Below are 16,681 nucleotides of genomic sequence, written 5' to 3'. Positions count from 1 at the left end.
GAAACATTAATACTTATGAGTGGTACATAATATGCAAATAGTCTTTGTTAGCATAGTTGGTAGAAGTTCTTATGAACAACCATGAGGTACCTGGTTCTAATCTCCTTATTGGAGTATTTTTTGACATAATTTTTTAGTGATTTGGGCGGGGCCCTTATCATTTAAATGTAAAAAATTGCTTGGAAATGGAGTTGATCCCTAGACCTCATAGTAAATTAACATCTTACTTTTAAGTCTCATCCATTGAGCCACTTTTACTCATTTGCTAAATTAAGCACTAAATTGTTTTATATATTAAGAGACTAGAGTATTATTTTTCAACGCTATTACATCAAACTTTTAAGTGTTGTGGAGAAAAATTCCAAATAAATTACTTTACGAAAAAAAAATCACAAATGACCAATTATTGTTGCATTTTGTTCTATATACAACATTAGTTTAGGATTTTTAAAAATTTAAAAATTGCTTTTTAGATTGAGATGATAACGAGGAAAAAAATTTGTGCCCCCCCTTTACTTAAGTTCTAGGTCCGCCATCGAATCGAGCCGAGTGAGCCGAATCAATCGAATGGAGTGAACTAAATCGAATGGAGCCGAGGCGGCTTGAATCTGAATCAATAGAGCGAGCTGAATCGAATCTGAATCTGAATCGAATCAATAAAGTCAATTGAGTGAATCAATCAAATAATCATATTAATATTAATAATATTAATAATAATAATATTTAATATTATTGTTATTATCAACTATAATAATACTAATATTCATAGTATAATACTATTTATACTAATACTAAAAATTTTAAGAAAAAAATTATAATATTATATATGAATAATCATAAATTATAATAATGAAAAAATAGTAATTTTTTGCTAATAATATTCTTAATAACAATAATAAATAATAATGTCAATATTAATAATGATATTAGTAAAAATAGTTGTTTCGAATAAAAAACACTCAAGTAAGAGTTGCTCGAATCCGGGTCGGGTCAACGCGCTCCTCTCAGACGATGGCACCTCGAACCTATGCTTGCTCTCTCCGGATGGATCTTTTACGCGTAACAAATAGGGCCTCGAAGGGTTCGCAATAGGTCCTTCTCTGATGCTTTGCGGTACTGGTGGATAATTGAGACATTGCTTGAAGCTAAGGTTTCTGTGCCCTCTCATAGTAGCTCGAGTAGTCTTACTTCTAGAGAGAGGAAGTTGTTGGTGAGAAGTATTTTACCATTGATTGGTCAATAATGAGGTATTTATAGGTTTCTATGTGTACCTCAAATGATGGCTTGGAAAGCATGGTTACCATATTCGCTATGAATACGCCTTACCGATTCGCGATTCGCTTATAGAAAATGTGTTATATGTATTTTCAGTAATCCATTTGATAGAATTCGCTTTTAACGATTCGTGATTCGTAGGGTATCAAGCGAATCTGTAACCATGTTTGCAAGCGTGTTGACTTGTATGACCCCGTATTGGCTAGTGGGTCAAGTCGGTTGAGCGTGCCTCATCAATAATATTAATAATAAATCTTATTAATTTTAATAATAATACCAATAATAATTATAATAACAACAATAATAATAATAATAATAATAATAATAATATTAACATTAATAACATTATTATTCATTTTAATAATAATATTCATAATAATAATAGTAATTATAATAAATAAATTATTAATAACATTATTATTAACAATATTATTAAATATAATAATAATAATAATAATAATAAAGAATAATAATATTAAAAAAAATAGTATTATTGATAACAAAATTAATAATAACTATTAAATTTAAGATGAGTAAAGCTGAAATGAGCTGAACTTAATGGAGCTGAATCGAATCGAATGGAGTGAGCTTAAGAAATAATCGAATCGAATGGAGCCGAATCGAATCAATCGAATCAATGGAGCTGAATCGAATCAATCGAATCGAATGGAGTCGAATCAATCAATCGAGCTGAATCGAATCGAATAGAGTGAGAATCGAAATGGTGAAAATAAGCCGAAAAAAAACAGGCCTAACTCATTTTTTACTAACTTTCATTTATTTTCATTTATTTTAGATGGTCACCCTGAACTTTTTCGAATCACACATGATATCCCTACAAAATAGAAATTTTTTTTGGTAACCCTAAAGTCCCTTAAATGTAATTAACGTGACCTTGAACTTTAATTCCGTCAAAATGGGTCGTTAAGTGTCATATGTGGCGAATGACATGGCTAATGTTCGCTGATGTGGCTAATGACTAGGTTGTTTTACTAATACACATTGGAAATGAATAAATTAAAGAAAAAAAAAATAATCCACAATCACAGCCTCCACTATAATCACCACTACCGTCGCCGCCACCCCACCCTTCACCAACCTTCATCGAACTACCGTTGGCGCCTCCCCTGTAACACCCCCATATCCAGAGGAGCCTTAACTAGGCCTTCCTTAGCATATAAGGGCGTTACCATCTCGGTTGCCCGAGGAAAGTAATTATCAAACGTCAATAAAAGAACTATTAAGTTATATTACAAGTGATTCAAACCAAAGTACGATACAAGGTACAACTCAAAGACTACTCGCTATGACCATCATATTTCGCGAAGACTCCTCCCTGCCCGGACCTCAGCTATCAACAACATCAACACCTGCTAAGATCGACTGCTCACCATAAGGGATCACGGCAGACACATAACAAACAAACAACCACACAAGGTCAGTGCTGAGATAAGATAAGACACGGCAACTACAAATATCAATGCAAACGACACTAACAACCCACACGCATTCACCACAATCCAATCAACTCTGTCACTGACTGTCCACTGGACCAGCCCTGCCAGTGGGGGACCGCAGCCGTTCCCACCTAAGCCCCGCTCATCATACCGAGCGATAACCCTGTCCATTAATGTGCACATCCCCTTCCGTGGCGGGTTCCACGAAGGGCGAAACTAGGGCGTGAAGTCACTCCCGCAAGTGACCCCACTCAGCCGAGAACGCATCTCGAGAACCATCAACAACGATCATCACACAATCACAATACAATCATTATAGCAAACAACCAAACACAACACAGCCATACTATCCGACACACTAGACCATCTACGTAAACCGAGTAGGCGAACCTACCTTTAAGCAACCGCAACCAATCCATGCCGACAGATAACACATCCAAAACGACCAAGCAAAGCCTATAACCACCATACAATTATCTATTACTAACAAGCAAACCCTAACTATAGAGACAAAGACACGGATGATGATTGTGACATACCTATAGGGAGAGACAAGGCAAAAGACCGCTACCCGACTCAAGAGACGCTCTCCTAAGGCACAAGGATCTTCACAAAGGCTTCCATGGAGGTTTTGAGGTGAAGGGAAGGGAAAGAGGCGACTGAAGGATAGGAGGAAAGTGGCGGAAGTGATTTGCGGATTTAACAAAACGCGATATAAACCCTCGCTGAAAACTGGGTACTCGATCGAGTACCCAACCTACTCGATCGAGTGGCCCCCTACTCGATCGAGTACCCTAGCTACTCGATCGAGTAGCCCCTACTCTATCGAGTACCACCCTTAACACGCAGCTCAAACAGGTTTTGGCATACCTTCCTAAGACTACTTCCGCTCCCAAGGTCGGTCAACGATGGTCAAAGGGTCCCTAAAAGGGTGGGTATTACAGTCTTCCCTCCTTAAAAAGAACTTCGTCCCCGAAGTTCACCTCACCCATCTCCCGCTCGAGACACGAGAACAACACGTCCTTACTCATCTTCCCGCTCAACCCGTTACTCCCTGGAAATATCATCCCCCCCCCATGTCATCATCATCACCGTCTATACTTATATCTAAAGACTTTTACTACTATCATGCAAGCTTAATCACAGTCAACCGTTATTTTATATATATATAAAACATCCAACTTGCAATGCGAATCACCACCCACGATCACCCGACGTACCGTGACAACTATCAAACTATCGATCTAGAACATGTCTCATATCAACTTTCACGTGGTACAACTAATGCCACCATGATACTTGGCAACGTGATTCGAATACGATTTATCACACTATAACTATTCTTCATGACCGTCTCTTGAAACATACAACTCCTTCACTTTAAATAACTAAAATAATTCGTAATATTAAAGCAGAACATAATACCCACGACATTATAAACAACTACCTACAACGTTATAACAAGCAAAACATTATTCAAAGCAAAACATTATTCAAAGCAAAACATTATTCAAAGGCAACCTTCTTGTTTCGCGACATTACTCTTCCCCTCTAAAAAGGAACTTCGTCCCCGAAGTTCACCACCCAAATATCAACGCGTATTACTTATTATTTGTATTTTAACATAAAAGGAGACCACATTATTTGTTGTGGACATTACTCGCTAATTACATACTCGTTAAATTAGAAATCGTGCCCAAGTCACCGGAATAACTAGTTACCGTTGACAACACACGTTAAAATGATATGCACAAACATAGGCGAAGTTACAACGCCGACAAATAGATCGTAAGGAGGCGTATGCAATATTAAAGTACAAGAAACTATCGCTACTTCACTAGCTGTGACAAATACGCTTATAATACTTCAAACACGACTTCCAACACACGAAATTAACGGTTCAAAGGTGTTACTACACACTAATAACCACATTAAACATTAAACTTGCCATTATAAAACATTTGAACATTTTTAATTTTCAATAGCCCCCTGTAACAGTGTCACTCGATCGAGTATGTATCGATACTCGATCGAGTGCCATGCTACTCGATCGAGTGTCTTGGCTACTCGATCGAGTAGCCCGAGATCAGAATGTTTCCTTTCTTCCTTTCCTGCAGCTACTCGATAGAGTGTGGGTGTTGGAATATGTCCTCCGACAATAATGCGATCACGACTGTTGATCATGATGATCACATGTTTAAGTCTCATTAAAATGAATACAATTGGGAAGTAATATTGTTACTGTCAACTGGTCAACATATATCGGTAATGATTGGTCGACTAGAGTTTGACATTACGTGTGTGACGGTGGTGATCAGTTGACCCCCTAGGTCATACCTAAAGGGCAATACTCTTAATTGATTATTTAATTAATCGTATAACGTTGCGAGTTAATTAAATTACTTGAAAATTGACGGACGATTTTGGAAGTAAAATTTACGTATCAAATTGAAATATGATTAAATGAGATACGGTCTGAGTAATTAAATTGTATAATTACTCGGATGAAATAAATTGTTTAATGTAACAATTAAATTTGAATGAATTTTTATAAATATAATCTGTTGTGATTTATAAATGGTGAAATATTTTGGCACGAGTAATTATGAGATTACTAAGTCGATTTTTGTATGTGACGTGTTTTTATTAATACGTTGATTTTTAATATGTTAAAAATTACATAACAAATTTATGTCACATATGACATGTGACATATTGACAATTGACAAAAATAATATGGATTCCATATTACCAAAAGTGCTTAAAAATTGGGGAGCATTAAGCTAGTTAATTGTTTTATTTAGTTGATAAAACATAATGATGAAAAAGCAAGTCTAGGCATGCAAGCCTATTGTTCCTTGTGAAGAACAAATTTACCATGCATTGGCTCCCCTTATGTCCTCCTCTTACACGGTTTGGAGAAGAACAATGCCATCATTGTTTTTCCATAATTTTCACCTAATAACACTAAAATGTTTTAGTGGGTATTCATTCTAATTCCATCATCAAATATAGAGATTTCTAGTGAGATAAAATCCTCTCTTCCTCTCTCATAATAACCGAAATATATAAGGGTTTTATATTTATTTTTGGTTCAATTTTCACAAGATTAATATTATACTAGTACTTATAATATTAATTAGATTAAGTGAAAGCCTTGGGTATAAAGCTTAGGGAGAGATCTTATTCTTAGATCTTGTTCATCCATTGGAATAGCTCAAGAACAAGAAGAGAAAGGTGATCTCTCTTGTGCCCTATATAGCCGAAATTTTGAATGTAAGGACATTATTTCTCTTCTATTTTATTAATGTTTGCATGCATAAAATCCGTATTTAATTTTATGACAAATTAATCAAGACATATATGAGTATGTTAGTGTATATGAATCTACATTTCCTTCAATCGGTATCAAGAGCCACGGTTGTTTGCATGCAAATTGGTTAAAAGTTTTTCCGAGTTATATGAATAACAAATAAAACTTGTAAAATTTGTGTTATTATGATATATCACGAAATCATTACATGCATGTTAATATTTCTGGTCCTAAAGTGTTTTAGGAATTTTTGGTTAATTTTTCGGATTTTTATTGTTCATAATTACAATAATGGCATTTAAATGTGATTTTATGAGTAAAAATGTCATTTTTGGTCTAAAAATAGCTATACTTCGAATTTTCACTTGGTTTTTGGATATGTTGTGATACATATTAATTTGAGATAACCTGTAAATTTTCATAATTTTAGGACTTGTTATGCTCGAAAAATGGATTTTTCAATTTTAATTCGGATTTAAAATGAAAAATAAGTTAATATGAGTTAAATTTCGAATCTGGTCATGGAAAATTAATATGTTGTCACATGCTATTTTACAAGATGTGTGTAAAATAATTGGCTATAAAGAAGTCTTTTAGCATGATTTATGATTTTTGAAGAAAAATGACATAAATAGTGACATTATTAGTTGAAAATTAATAAAACATAATCTATGACTTAGGAAAAACGTCTAATGTTGCATTTTATTGTCTTTTTCAGATCTAAAATTGAAAAGTTAGTGAATATAATTTTTCCTCATGTTTTATGATTATTTTAGTAAAAATCGATAAACCGCAACATTGTTTTTCCGGAAATTTCGAAAATTTTTAACCTAAGATTTTGAACATTATGAATGTCATGGAAATTTTCCAGAATGTTCATGAATTTAAATTTCAAATTTTGAATTTATTTGAAGTTTTGTGATTTATTTGAAGTTTAATAGCTTATTTTTGGTAATTTTGGACTATTTATGAACAATTATAGTAATTTAAGTTAATTATGGTCAAACAATTAGTGAAGACTAAATTTTGAGTCCTAAGTTGTTAGGGTAATTAACTTATGCATAAATATGAGTTTATGTATTTTTGTGATTATAAAATGTTGAAATCACGCAAATCCGTAAAAACCGAGTAATATACGATATTGGCTAATTAAAAGGCGATTTAGCATAAAATGAAGCATGTTCATACATATTATAATGCTGCTTTTTTCTTATGATTGTCATAATTTTAATTTATATAATTTTGAATTATGTAATTTTACTTAGTATGGCCTTAGATTTTAATTGGTATTTCCCGAAATGTATGGGAATATCGATTCGGTTGTAATTTTTATTGTGATCTCGTATCACCGTTTTGTAATTTAATAGATTTTTTTTATTTTAGTTACAAATGTATAATAGGAATTATGTAATTTATTATGTAATTTTATTCATTCCGGAGTTCCTAAAGACGGATTTCTTCAAGAATGGCGATACATAAAGACGGTGTTACATCGAGTTGCGTGCCACAACCGAAGTTCAAGGGACCAATGGAGTTGGTTTCCGAATATGTAATAGTTAAAGAGTTTTTCTATTTTAGGGAGGCCATACTAGGATTTATTTATTATTTTATGCTTGCATTTTATTTTATGTCACATGCATTGCTAAATCGCCATAACTAAACATGCATTGTTATTTTATCGAGTTTATCGACCGTGTCAATTAGAATTATCGTAGTTCACCGCTTTAGTTCACTTAAAACGTGATAGATAATAAATTGACATGACCTCTCGCTAAAACAATCAATTGAGACATAGCCTTACCAAATAGTAGAAACCATGAAAACCTATTTCGCGAGGGAGTGCACTCGGCTACCCCGGGGTACAAACCTTGTTACGTAGGGGAAGTGGGTGATAAATGTCTAATCCACCGAATTCATGTTGATGAGGGTTTCATCGGCTACCCCGTGCCTAAATTAATGTGGGTTTGGATAATGGACACATTTATTCGAAATTTGGATTGAACTCAACAAAAGTAATTAATAAGGGTTTCATCGGCTACCCCGTGCCCTTGTTGATGTGTTTTGGGCTATAGATAAACATTAGAGTAATTTTATCGACCAAGAGTTCTAAAAGTAGAATCGATTCAAAGGTTAATCCACCGAGTTATATTAATGAAGGTTTCATCGGCTACCCCGTGCCTAAATTGATATGAATTTGGGTCTTGGAATCATTTATTATAGTTGGGTAGAGGTCACTATATAAATGTTCATATCTTGTTAATATTTCACAAGTATGATTTTAAAAGACAAATGTTAATATTTCCTTTTCCTCCATATTTGTAGTTCTTTACAATGAATCCCTCCAATGCTACCGCACCTATCACTATTGATTCTTATCACAATGTTCTTGATGACATTTGCTCCAACAACGATTTCGATACAACTAGAGAACTTCATTTCGGGATAGGTTCGGATGGAAACCTTAATTTCATCACCTCTTCGAAACCACCCACTACTACTAGACCTCGTGTGAGTCCGTCTCAGGAAGACTACCTCATGCAATCTTTAGGGTCTTTGTCTCTGGAAGATAAAGATGCCAAAGCTAGTGGGAGCTCTAGCAATCAAGTTCTTGCTACAAAGGGCAAGAGGTTCAAGAAGAAGGGAAAGAAAATCAAGAACTTCAAGCAAGTTAATGATGAGTGCCATAATTGCTATGGCATGGGACATTGGCTTAGGAATTGTCCCGTGTATTTGCGAAATATAAGGGAAGGACTGATTACTCCAAAAGGTACAATTCCTAAAGAAATTTATGTTATTGATATAAATTATACTTCCACTACGACATGGGTACTAGATACCGGTTGTGGTTCTCACCTTTGTAATCATTTACAGGGTTTAAGAGATGTGGAGAAGCTTAGCAAGGGAGATGTGGATCTTCGACTTGGAAATGGAGCTCGGGTAGCGGCCGAATCCAAAGGAACTTATGTTCTAGCTTTGCCAAACGGTTTTGAGTTGTATTTGCATAATTGTTTTTATGTTCCTACGCTCTCTAAAAACATTATTTCAATCGCCATGCTAGACATGGACGGTTTTTGTTTTGTCATTAAGAACAATCGTTGCTCTATTTCTAGGAATGATTTGGTTATTGGCCAAGCTACTTCCATCAATGGCATATACATTTTAGAGACCTCAAATCCGACAAATGATATTTATAACATTCAATCAAAGAAACTCAAAACAAGTGACCCAAGTGAAGCGTTCATTTGGCATTGTCGATTAGGTCACATAAACGAGAATCGCATCAAAAGATTAATTTCTACTAATGTGATTACACCATTTGACTATCAATCATTTGGTACATGCGAATATTGCCTACTTGGCAAGATGACTCGTAATCCTTTTAGTGGTAAAGGGACACGAGCTAGTGAGCTATTGGGACTCATACACACCGATGTATGTGGACCAATGACTATCACCGCTCGTGGTAATTATGACTACTTCATAACCTTCACCGATGATTTAAGTAGATATGGGTATATCTATTTAATGAAACATAAGAGTGAAGCGTTTGAGAAATTCAAGGAATTTCAAAACGAAGTAGAGAACCAATTGAACAAAAGGATTAAGGCACTACGATCCGATCGTGGTGGAGAATACCTTAGTCTAGAATTTGATTCACACTTGAAAAGTCGTGGTATTATATCACAACTTTCTCCACCCGGAACACCACAACTCAATGGTGTTGCCGAAAGGAGAAATCGAACCCTACTTGACATGGTTCGATCTATGATGAGTCAAACCGAGTTACCGAACTCGTTTTGGGGATTTGCAATCCAAACTGCAATTCTATCTTTAAATAATAGTCCCACTAAAGCCACCGAAAAGACTCCATTTGAGACATGGAAAGGAAGAGTTCCTAATCTATCCTACATGAAGATTTGGGGATGCGATGCTTACGTCAAGACTAAACCCGACAATAAGCTTGCCCCAAGATCCGAAAAATGCATCTTTGTAGGCTATCCTTTGACCTCAAGAGGTTACTACTTCTACAAACCTCAAGATAACAAAGTGTTTGTGTCTTCCGAGGCTGTCTTCTTAGAAAGCCAGTTTATTTCTAAGAGACAGAGTGGGAGAAATTTTGAACTTGACGAAGTTCAAGAGCCACAAACCGAGATAGAGACGCAAGAAGATGTTCCTTCGTCGTCTAATGCGGTTGTACCTCCTCCACTAAGAAGGACGGGCCGAGTAATTCGCCATCCCGATCGATATGTGGGACTTATCGAGGAAGATGGAACACTCGATGTGTTGCTTGTGGAAAGTGACGAGCCCGCCACCTACAAGGCCGCAATCTCTAGTCCTAATTCCACCTTATGGCTTGAAGCCATGAAGTCCGAAATGGATTCTATGCTTGAGAACCAAGTTTGGGACTTGGTAGATTTGCCTAAAGGGGCAAGACCCCTTCAATGCAAATGGATATTCAAAATCAAGAATGGCATAGAAGGACATGATGATGTCTACAAAGCTAGGCTAGTGGCAAAAGGATTTACCCAAGTCCAAGGTCTCCATTATGATGAGACTTTCGCCCCCGTAGCCATGCTAAGATCCATACGGATTTTGTTAGCGATTGCCGCATTTCATGACTATGAAATATGGCAAATGGATGTCAAAACCGCTTTTCTAAATGGGCATTTAGAAGAGGAGGTGTACATGATACAACCCGAAGGTTTTGTTGATTCTGAAAATCCTAACAAAGTGTGCAAGCTTAAGAGATCCATTTATGGTCTTAAGCAAGCATCTAGAAGTTGGAATCATCGATTCAATCATGTTATAAAGGAAAATGGTTTCACTCGAAGTGTTGAGGAACCATGTTTATACATGAAATTCAGTGGGAGCAATGTTGTGTTCCTAATCTTGTATGTCGATGACATACTACTCATTGGAAATGATATTCCGATGTTGTCTTTCGTTAAGAAGTGGTTAGGTAACCACTTCCAAATGAAGGATTTAGGAGAGGCACAACGCATATTAGGTATCCGGATCTATAGAGATAGATCCAAGAGGATATTGGCACTAAGTCAAGAGTCTTATGTTGATAAGATTCTTCGACGGTTCAAAGATGGAGAAATCTAAAAGAGGTTTGGTACCTATGGTAACCGGGACGATATTGAGCAGACTCAATCTCCTCTAAACCCCATGATGTTGAACGCATGAGTGAAATCCCTTACGCTTCATTCGTCGGATCAATCATGTATGCCATGATATGCACACGCTTCGATGTCTCGTATGCCTTGAGCATGACGAGTAGATATCAAGGAAATCCAGGTGAGAGTCACTGGATTGCTGTCAAGAACATCCTTAAGTACTTGAGAAGAACTAAGGACTCTATCCTCGTGTTTGGAGGAGACAATGAGTTGCGTGTTACAGGATACACGGACTCAAGTTTCCAAACAGATAGAGATGACATGAAATCACAAGCTGGTTTTGTTTTCATGCTCAATGGTGGTGCCGTAAATGGAGAAGCTTCAAGGAAGTCAGAATCATGGATTCTACAACGGAGGCTGAGTACATAGCAGCATCAGAAGCTGCCAAGGAAGCTATGTGGATCAAGCAATTCACGGAAGGTCTAAAAGTAGTACCTACCGCCGATGATCCTATCACTCTCTATTGTGATAATAGTGGGACGATCTTCCAAGCTAAAGAGCCAAAGTCTAGTAATAGATCTAGACACGTACTTAGAAAGTATCATGTAATAAGAGATTTTATTGATAGAAAGGAAATTGCGTTATGTAAGGTTGGGACGGATGACAACATAGCCGATCCGCTCACCAAGCCTTTATCGCAAGCTAAGCATGATGGACATGTTACGTCCATGGGACTTAAACGTGTACCAAATTTTTGTTAGATTTTGAAATGAAATAAAAGTGTTGTTTTTGTTCATGTTCATAATCACATTTGTCTTTTATCCTTATTTTATACATTGTTACATCCAAACGGGTTGTAGAGACAATTGAACCCCGTTAAAGTGAACACGGATTAACATTGTATTTGCCCATAGTCACTTGTATGAGGTGACGTCTCGAAGTGACTAGAGTGTGAGGCGATTGATGGCAAGTTCAAGTGCCATAGAGTCATGTGAGATGACTAGTCGATCACATAGGCGGGCTGTTAGGAACATTTTGTCGGGCCTTATGACCGCTTATAGAGTTTGGCAAATTTATATAGCCTGGTCGTGGCGAGAGCTACTATAGTATTCAAATGAGTCGATTCTTTTGACTAAAGACTATTCTCCTGAGATGGCACAGTTTCAGATTAACTTTGATTTGTGTTACTACGACCTTCGTAAATGGGGTCAAATGGGCATATTTTGGGTTATGATGGCTGTGGCTAGTCGAAGGGAATGAGTGCGATAGGAATTGTCCACCCCTAGTCGGGGTTATAACAATATCTCGGGGCCACTCGAGGAGTAATGAATTGGAAATGCGTGGCCACGCTCGGATGGTATCCAGAGTGGATAAATCCGGTCAATCGCTTATTCTCCGGATCGAGGAAACCACTCTCGATATGATCACTTGCAAGTACGACCTGAAAGACACCTTGCATTGAGTGGGAGATAGTAATAGGACAAGAGAATTGGTGACGCACACTTGTCGAGGACAAGTGGGAGATTGTTGGAATATGTCCTCCGACAATAATGCGATCACGACTGTTGATCATGATGATCACATGTTTAAGTCTCATTAAAATGAATACAATTGGGAAGTAATATTGTTATTCTTGTCAACCGGTCAACATATATCGGTAATGATTGGCTGACTAGAGTTTGACATTACTGTCGTGTGACGGTGGTGATCAGTTGACCCCCTAGGTCATACCTAAAGGGCAATACTCTTAATTGATTATTTAATTAATCGTATAACGTTGCGAGTTAATTAAATTACTTGAAAATTGACGGACGATTTTGGAAGTAAAATTTACGTATCAAATTGAAATATGATTAAATGAGATACGGTCTGAGTAATTAAATTGTATAATTACTCGGATGAAATAAATTGTTTAATGTAACAATTAAATTTGAATGAATTTTTATAAATACAATCTGTTGTGATTTATAAATGGTGAAATATTTTGGCACGAGTAATTATGAGATTACTAAGTCGATTTTTGTATGTGACGTGTTTTTATTAATACGTTGATTTTTAATATGTTAAAAATTACATAACAAATTTATGTCACATATGACATGTGACATATTGACAATTGACAAAAATAATATGGATTCCATATTACCAAAAGTGCCGAAAAATTGGGGAGCATTAAGCTAGTTAATTGTTTTATTTAGTTGATAAAACATAATGATGAAAAAGCAAGTCTAGGCATGCAAGCCTATTGTTCCTTGTGAAGAACAAATTTACCATGCATTGGCTCCCCTTATGTCCTCCTCTTACACGGTTTGGAGAAGAACAATGCCATCATTGTTTTTCCATAATTTTCACCTAATAACACTAAAATGTTTTAGTGGGTATTCATTCTAATTCCATCATCAAATATAGAGATTTCTAGTGAGATAAAATCCTCTCTTCCTCTCTCATAATAACCGAAATATATAAGGGTTTTATATTTATTTTTGGTTCAATTTTCACAAGATTAATATTATACTAGTACTTATAATATTAATTAGATTAAGTGAAAGCCTTGGGTATAAAGCTTAGGGAGAGATCTTATTCTTAGATCTTGTTCATCCATTGGAATAGCTCAAGAACAAGAAGAGAAAGGTGATCTCTCTTGTGCCCTATATAGCCGAAATTTTGAATGTAAGGACATTATTTCTCTTCTATTTTATTAATGTTTGCATGCATAAAATCCGTATTTAATTTTATGACAAATTAATCAAGACATATATGAGTATGTTAGTGTATATGAATCTACATTTCCTTCAGTGGGGTACTCTGTCGAGTACCTGCCGGTCAAGTACCTTACACAAACCGTTATAGACCAACATATATAAACATGACTGTCACATAAATTGAGTCGGGATGATGCCCCGACTGTCCATCATCCTGCAAGAAGTGAAAGTAGCAAATCCGGCCTTATGGCCTAACGATACAAGTCTATAAATAAAGTTTCAACCCAAAACAACTGAAAATCTAACCATGCTACCAACAACAACTACCACTAACAATCATGAACGAAGATAGAAACAAGGAGTATCACTCCTGCTGCTGCTGCTGCTGCTGCTCAAACATCACCTCATCATCACCACCACCACCTCCAGCCATACCCGCACCTGATGAACCCACTCCTGCATCACCTCCTGCTCCTGCTCCCGGGCCCACGTACCATGGGGTCAAGCCACCGTAAGGGAAGGACTGAGGTGCCCCCCACGTCGATTGATCCACCCCGTAGGAATGGAAAACCCCCGAGTAGTTCCCAACTCCACTCCACCAAACTGGATGCGGTCCCTCGGTCCCTATCCCCTGAGTGTACGCCATCTCATGCATGTTCCGGAGTGTCAAGGTAGATGACACTCTCTCCGCCAGGTAACTGGATCGCGTCTCCGGGGTGTCGAGGTAAGGGTAGCATGGAAAGGACTGCTGCTGCTGCTGCTGTGGTGCTACTGGCTGTGGCCTAGGCTCCGAGGCCCTCTCCCTCACTCGACGGGGTCCCCTCACCACTCTGGGTCTCTCCACCACCCGAACTCCCGCATTCTCGCCCTTCGTCGGCTCCGGCATCTCCTCAAGGATGGTGCCGTCGATGAGATAGGTCTGTAGCTGGCGGGGTCCGTCATCATCCTGCTCCTCCTCGTCCTCGGAGTCCACCGTCACTACACTCGGCTCCAAGGGCTCCGTGGGTGGGAGATGCTCAGAAGCTGGAACCTTCATCCAACTCATCCCCCACACCCTCCACGCTAGGCTACCGTCAGCCAAGGTCCTCAACCATTTCAGGTCGAGATAGTATTCACGATCCATGGTAGGCACTTTGGGGTAGCTAGAGGCACGTCGCCCGAAGAAGCCTCAAAGGAGGTTAGCTTTTCAGCTAACCGAGTGGCAATAGCACCACAACTCAGGTACCGGGAAGAGGAAGAAGCCATCAAGGCAAGGGCAGCACAAACTATAGAAGGAGCATTAAAGACCACTTTCCTGGCCCGCTCCGGGTTGAGGTACGACATCAAAAGCAAGACCTCATGGTTATTCAATTTACTGATATCCTTTCGGTCATAGAAGAGGTTCGAGAGAGAACGGAGAAAGACCCTCAAGGTAATATGCTGAACATCATTAATCAGCATGTTGCTCGAGGTGGGAGCTTGCTTCCCATTCAAGCAAGGCATTAGGCGGCAGACGCCGCACTCAGCTGGAATGTCGGTAATGGAGTCCTTGGGAGGCTTGGCCAACCCAAGGTGAGAGGCAAACAATTCCATGGTCAAGAGAAAACTGGTATTCATCAATCTAAACTCAACAGTCTGACCCGCTGGGTCATAGATAAAAGAGCTCATGAACTCCAAAGTAAGAAAAGGGTAAGTATGCTTCCTCAGCCTATACAAACCCGTAAAACCCAAGGTCTCGAATATGTGACGGACATCCGTCTCTATCTCCAACTCCTCTAACACACCGGTGTCTATACACTTTGTAGGTCTCATTTTGCGTTTTTGTAAGGCTACAAAACGCTCTCTTTGCTTAAAGTCAAAAAAACAACCGAAGGGTATTCGGAAACTGCGGGTACTACCGGTCCACTAGCCTCCCCCCTCTCAGGTGGATCACCCCTTCCCCGTTTACTTTGGCGGGTTCCAAGGTTTAGTCTCGGCATCTGCTTTAGACATATGTTCAAACAATTTGTATAAACATGCAAACATATACTTCATGTAATTTGAATTCAACATATTCAGCTAAGTACTCAATTTCACCAACAATTTGACATGTGAGGCACATACTTCATGCTACTAACCTTGAATATCACATTATGTACACACATTCGTCAACAGTTTCCAATTTCGACATACAAGCTCAGTTTACTACTACTTGCAAGCCATAGTTGTGAAAGAAATTATCATGGTGACTATATATACTCAACAATTTTGGACATCCTAGCATGATTCTAAGGTCATTCTAAATACGCTGTTAAACACATGTGAAGCAGTCTTACTAATTCATGAACAAGAATAACTTATAACATCTCATCATGACCTTCATATTATGTCTAGCAACTCAATTAAAATTTTCAGACGGTCTTTACAGCTGTGACAACTTTGGCATATTTTCATCAATCGTCACTTCTATTATCATATTGAAGTTTAACTTATACTTATAATGTCATTCACAACATCAATTTCCAATTATAAATCACGAATTTCCATTTGAGGCACTTTTAAGACGGAGTTTTAGGGCAACTTTCTAGGGGTAACATCATCAAAATCTATCCTCCAACATGATATAAACAATACTTAAGGCTCAATTCTACCATCTAACCCTTGTAAAACACCCAAAAATCGATTTCAATTTTGGAAACCCTAGAAATTTCGGTTTCAAATTTGCAATTTCTAATCTAATTTATAGCAACTAACCACCAACAAACATGGAAAGAAGGCATGTGAATCATGTTTCAACAATTAAAAGCACCAAATTGGTCATTATAATCGAAAATTTCAGATTATCTCATTATTTTA

Source organism: Silene latifolia, chromosome 5 (assembly GCF_048544455.1).
Source record: "Silene latifolia isolate original U9 population chromosome 5, ASM4854445v1, whole genome shotgun sequence".
Lineage (NCBI taxonomy): Eukaryota > Viridiplantae > Streptophyta > Magnoliopsida > Caryophyllales > Caryophyllaceae > Silene > Silene latifolia.
Note: the sequence above shows the minus strand (reverse complement) of the source record.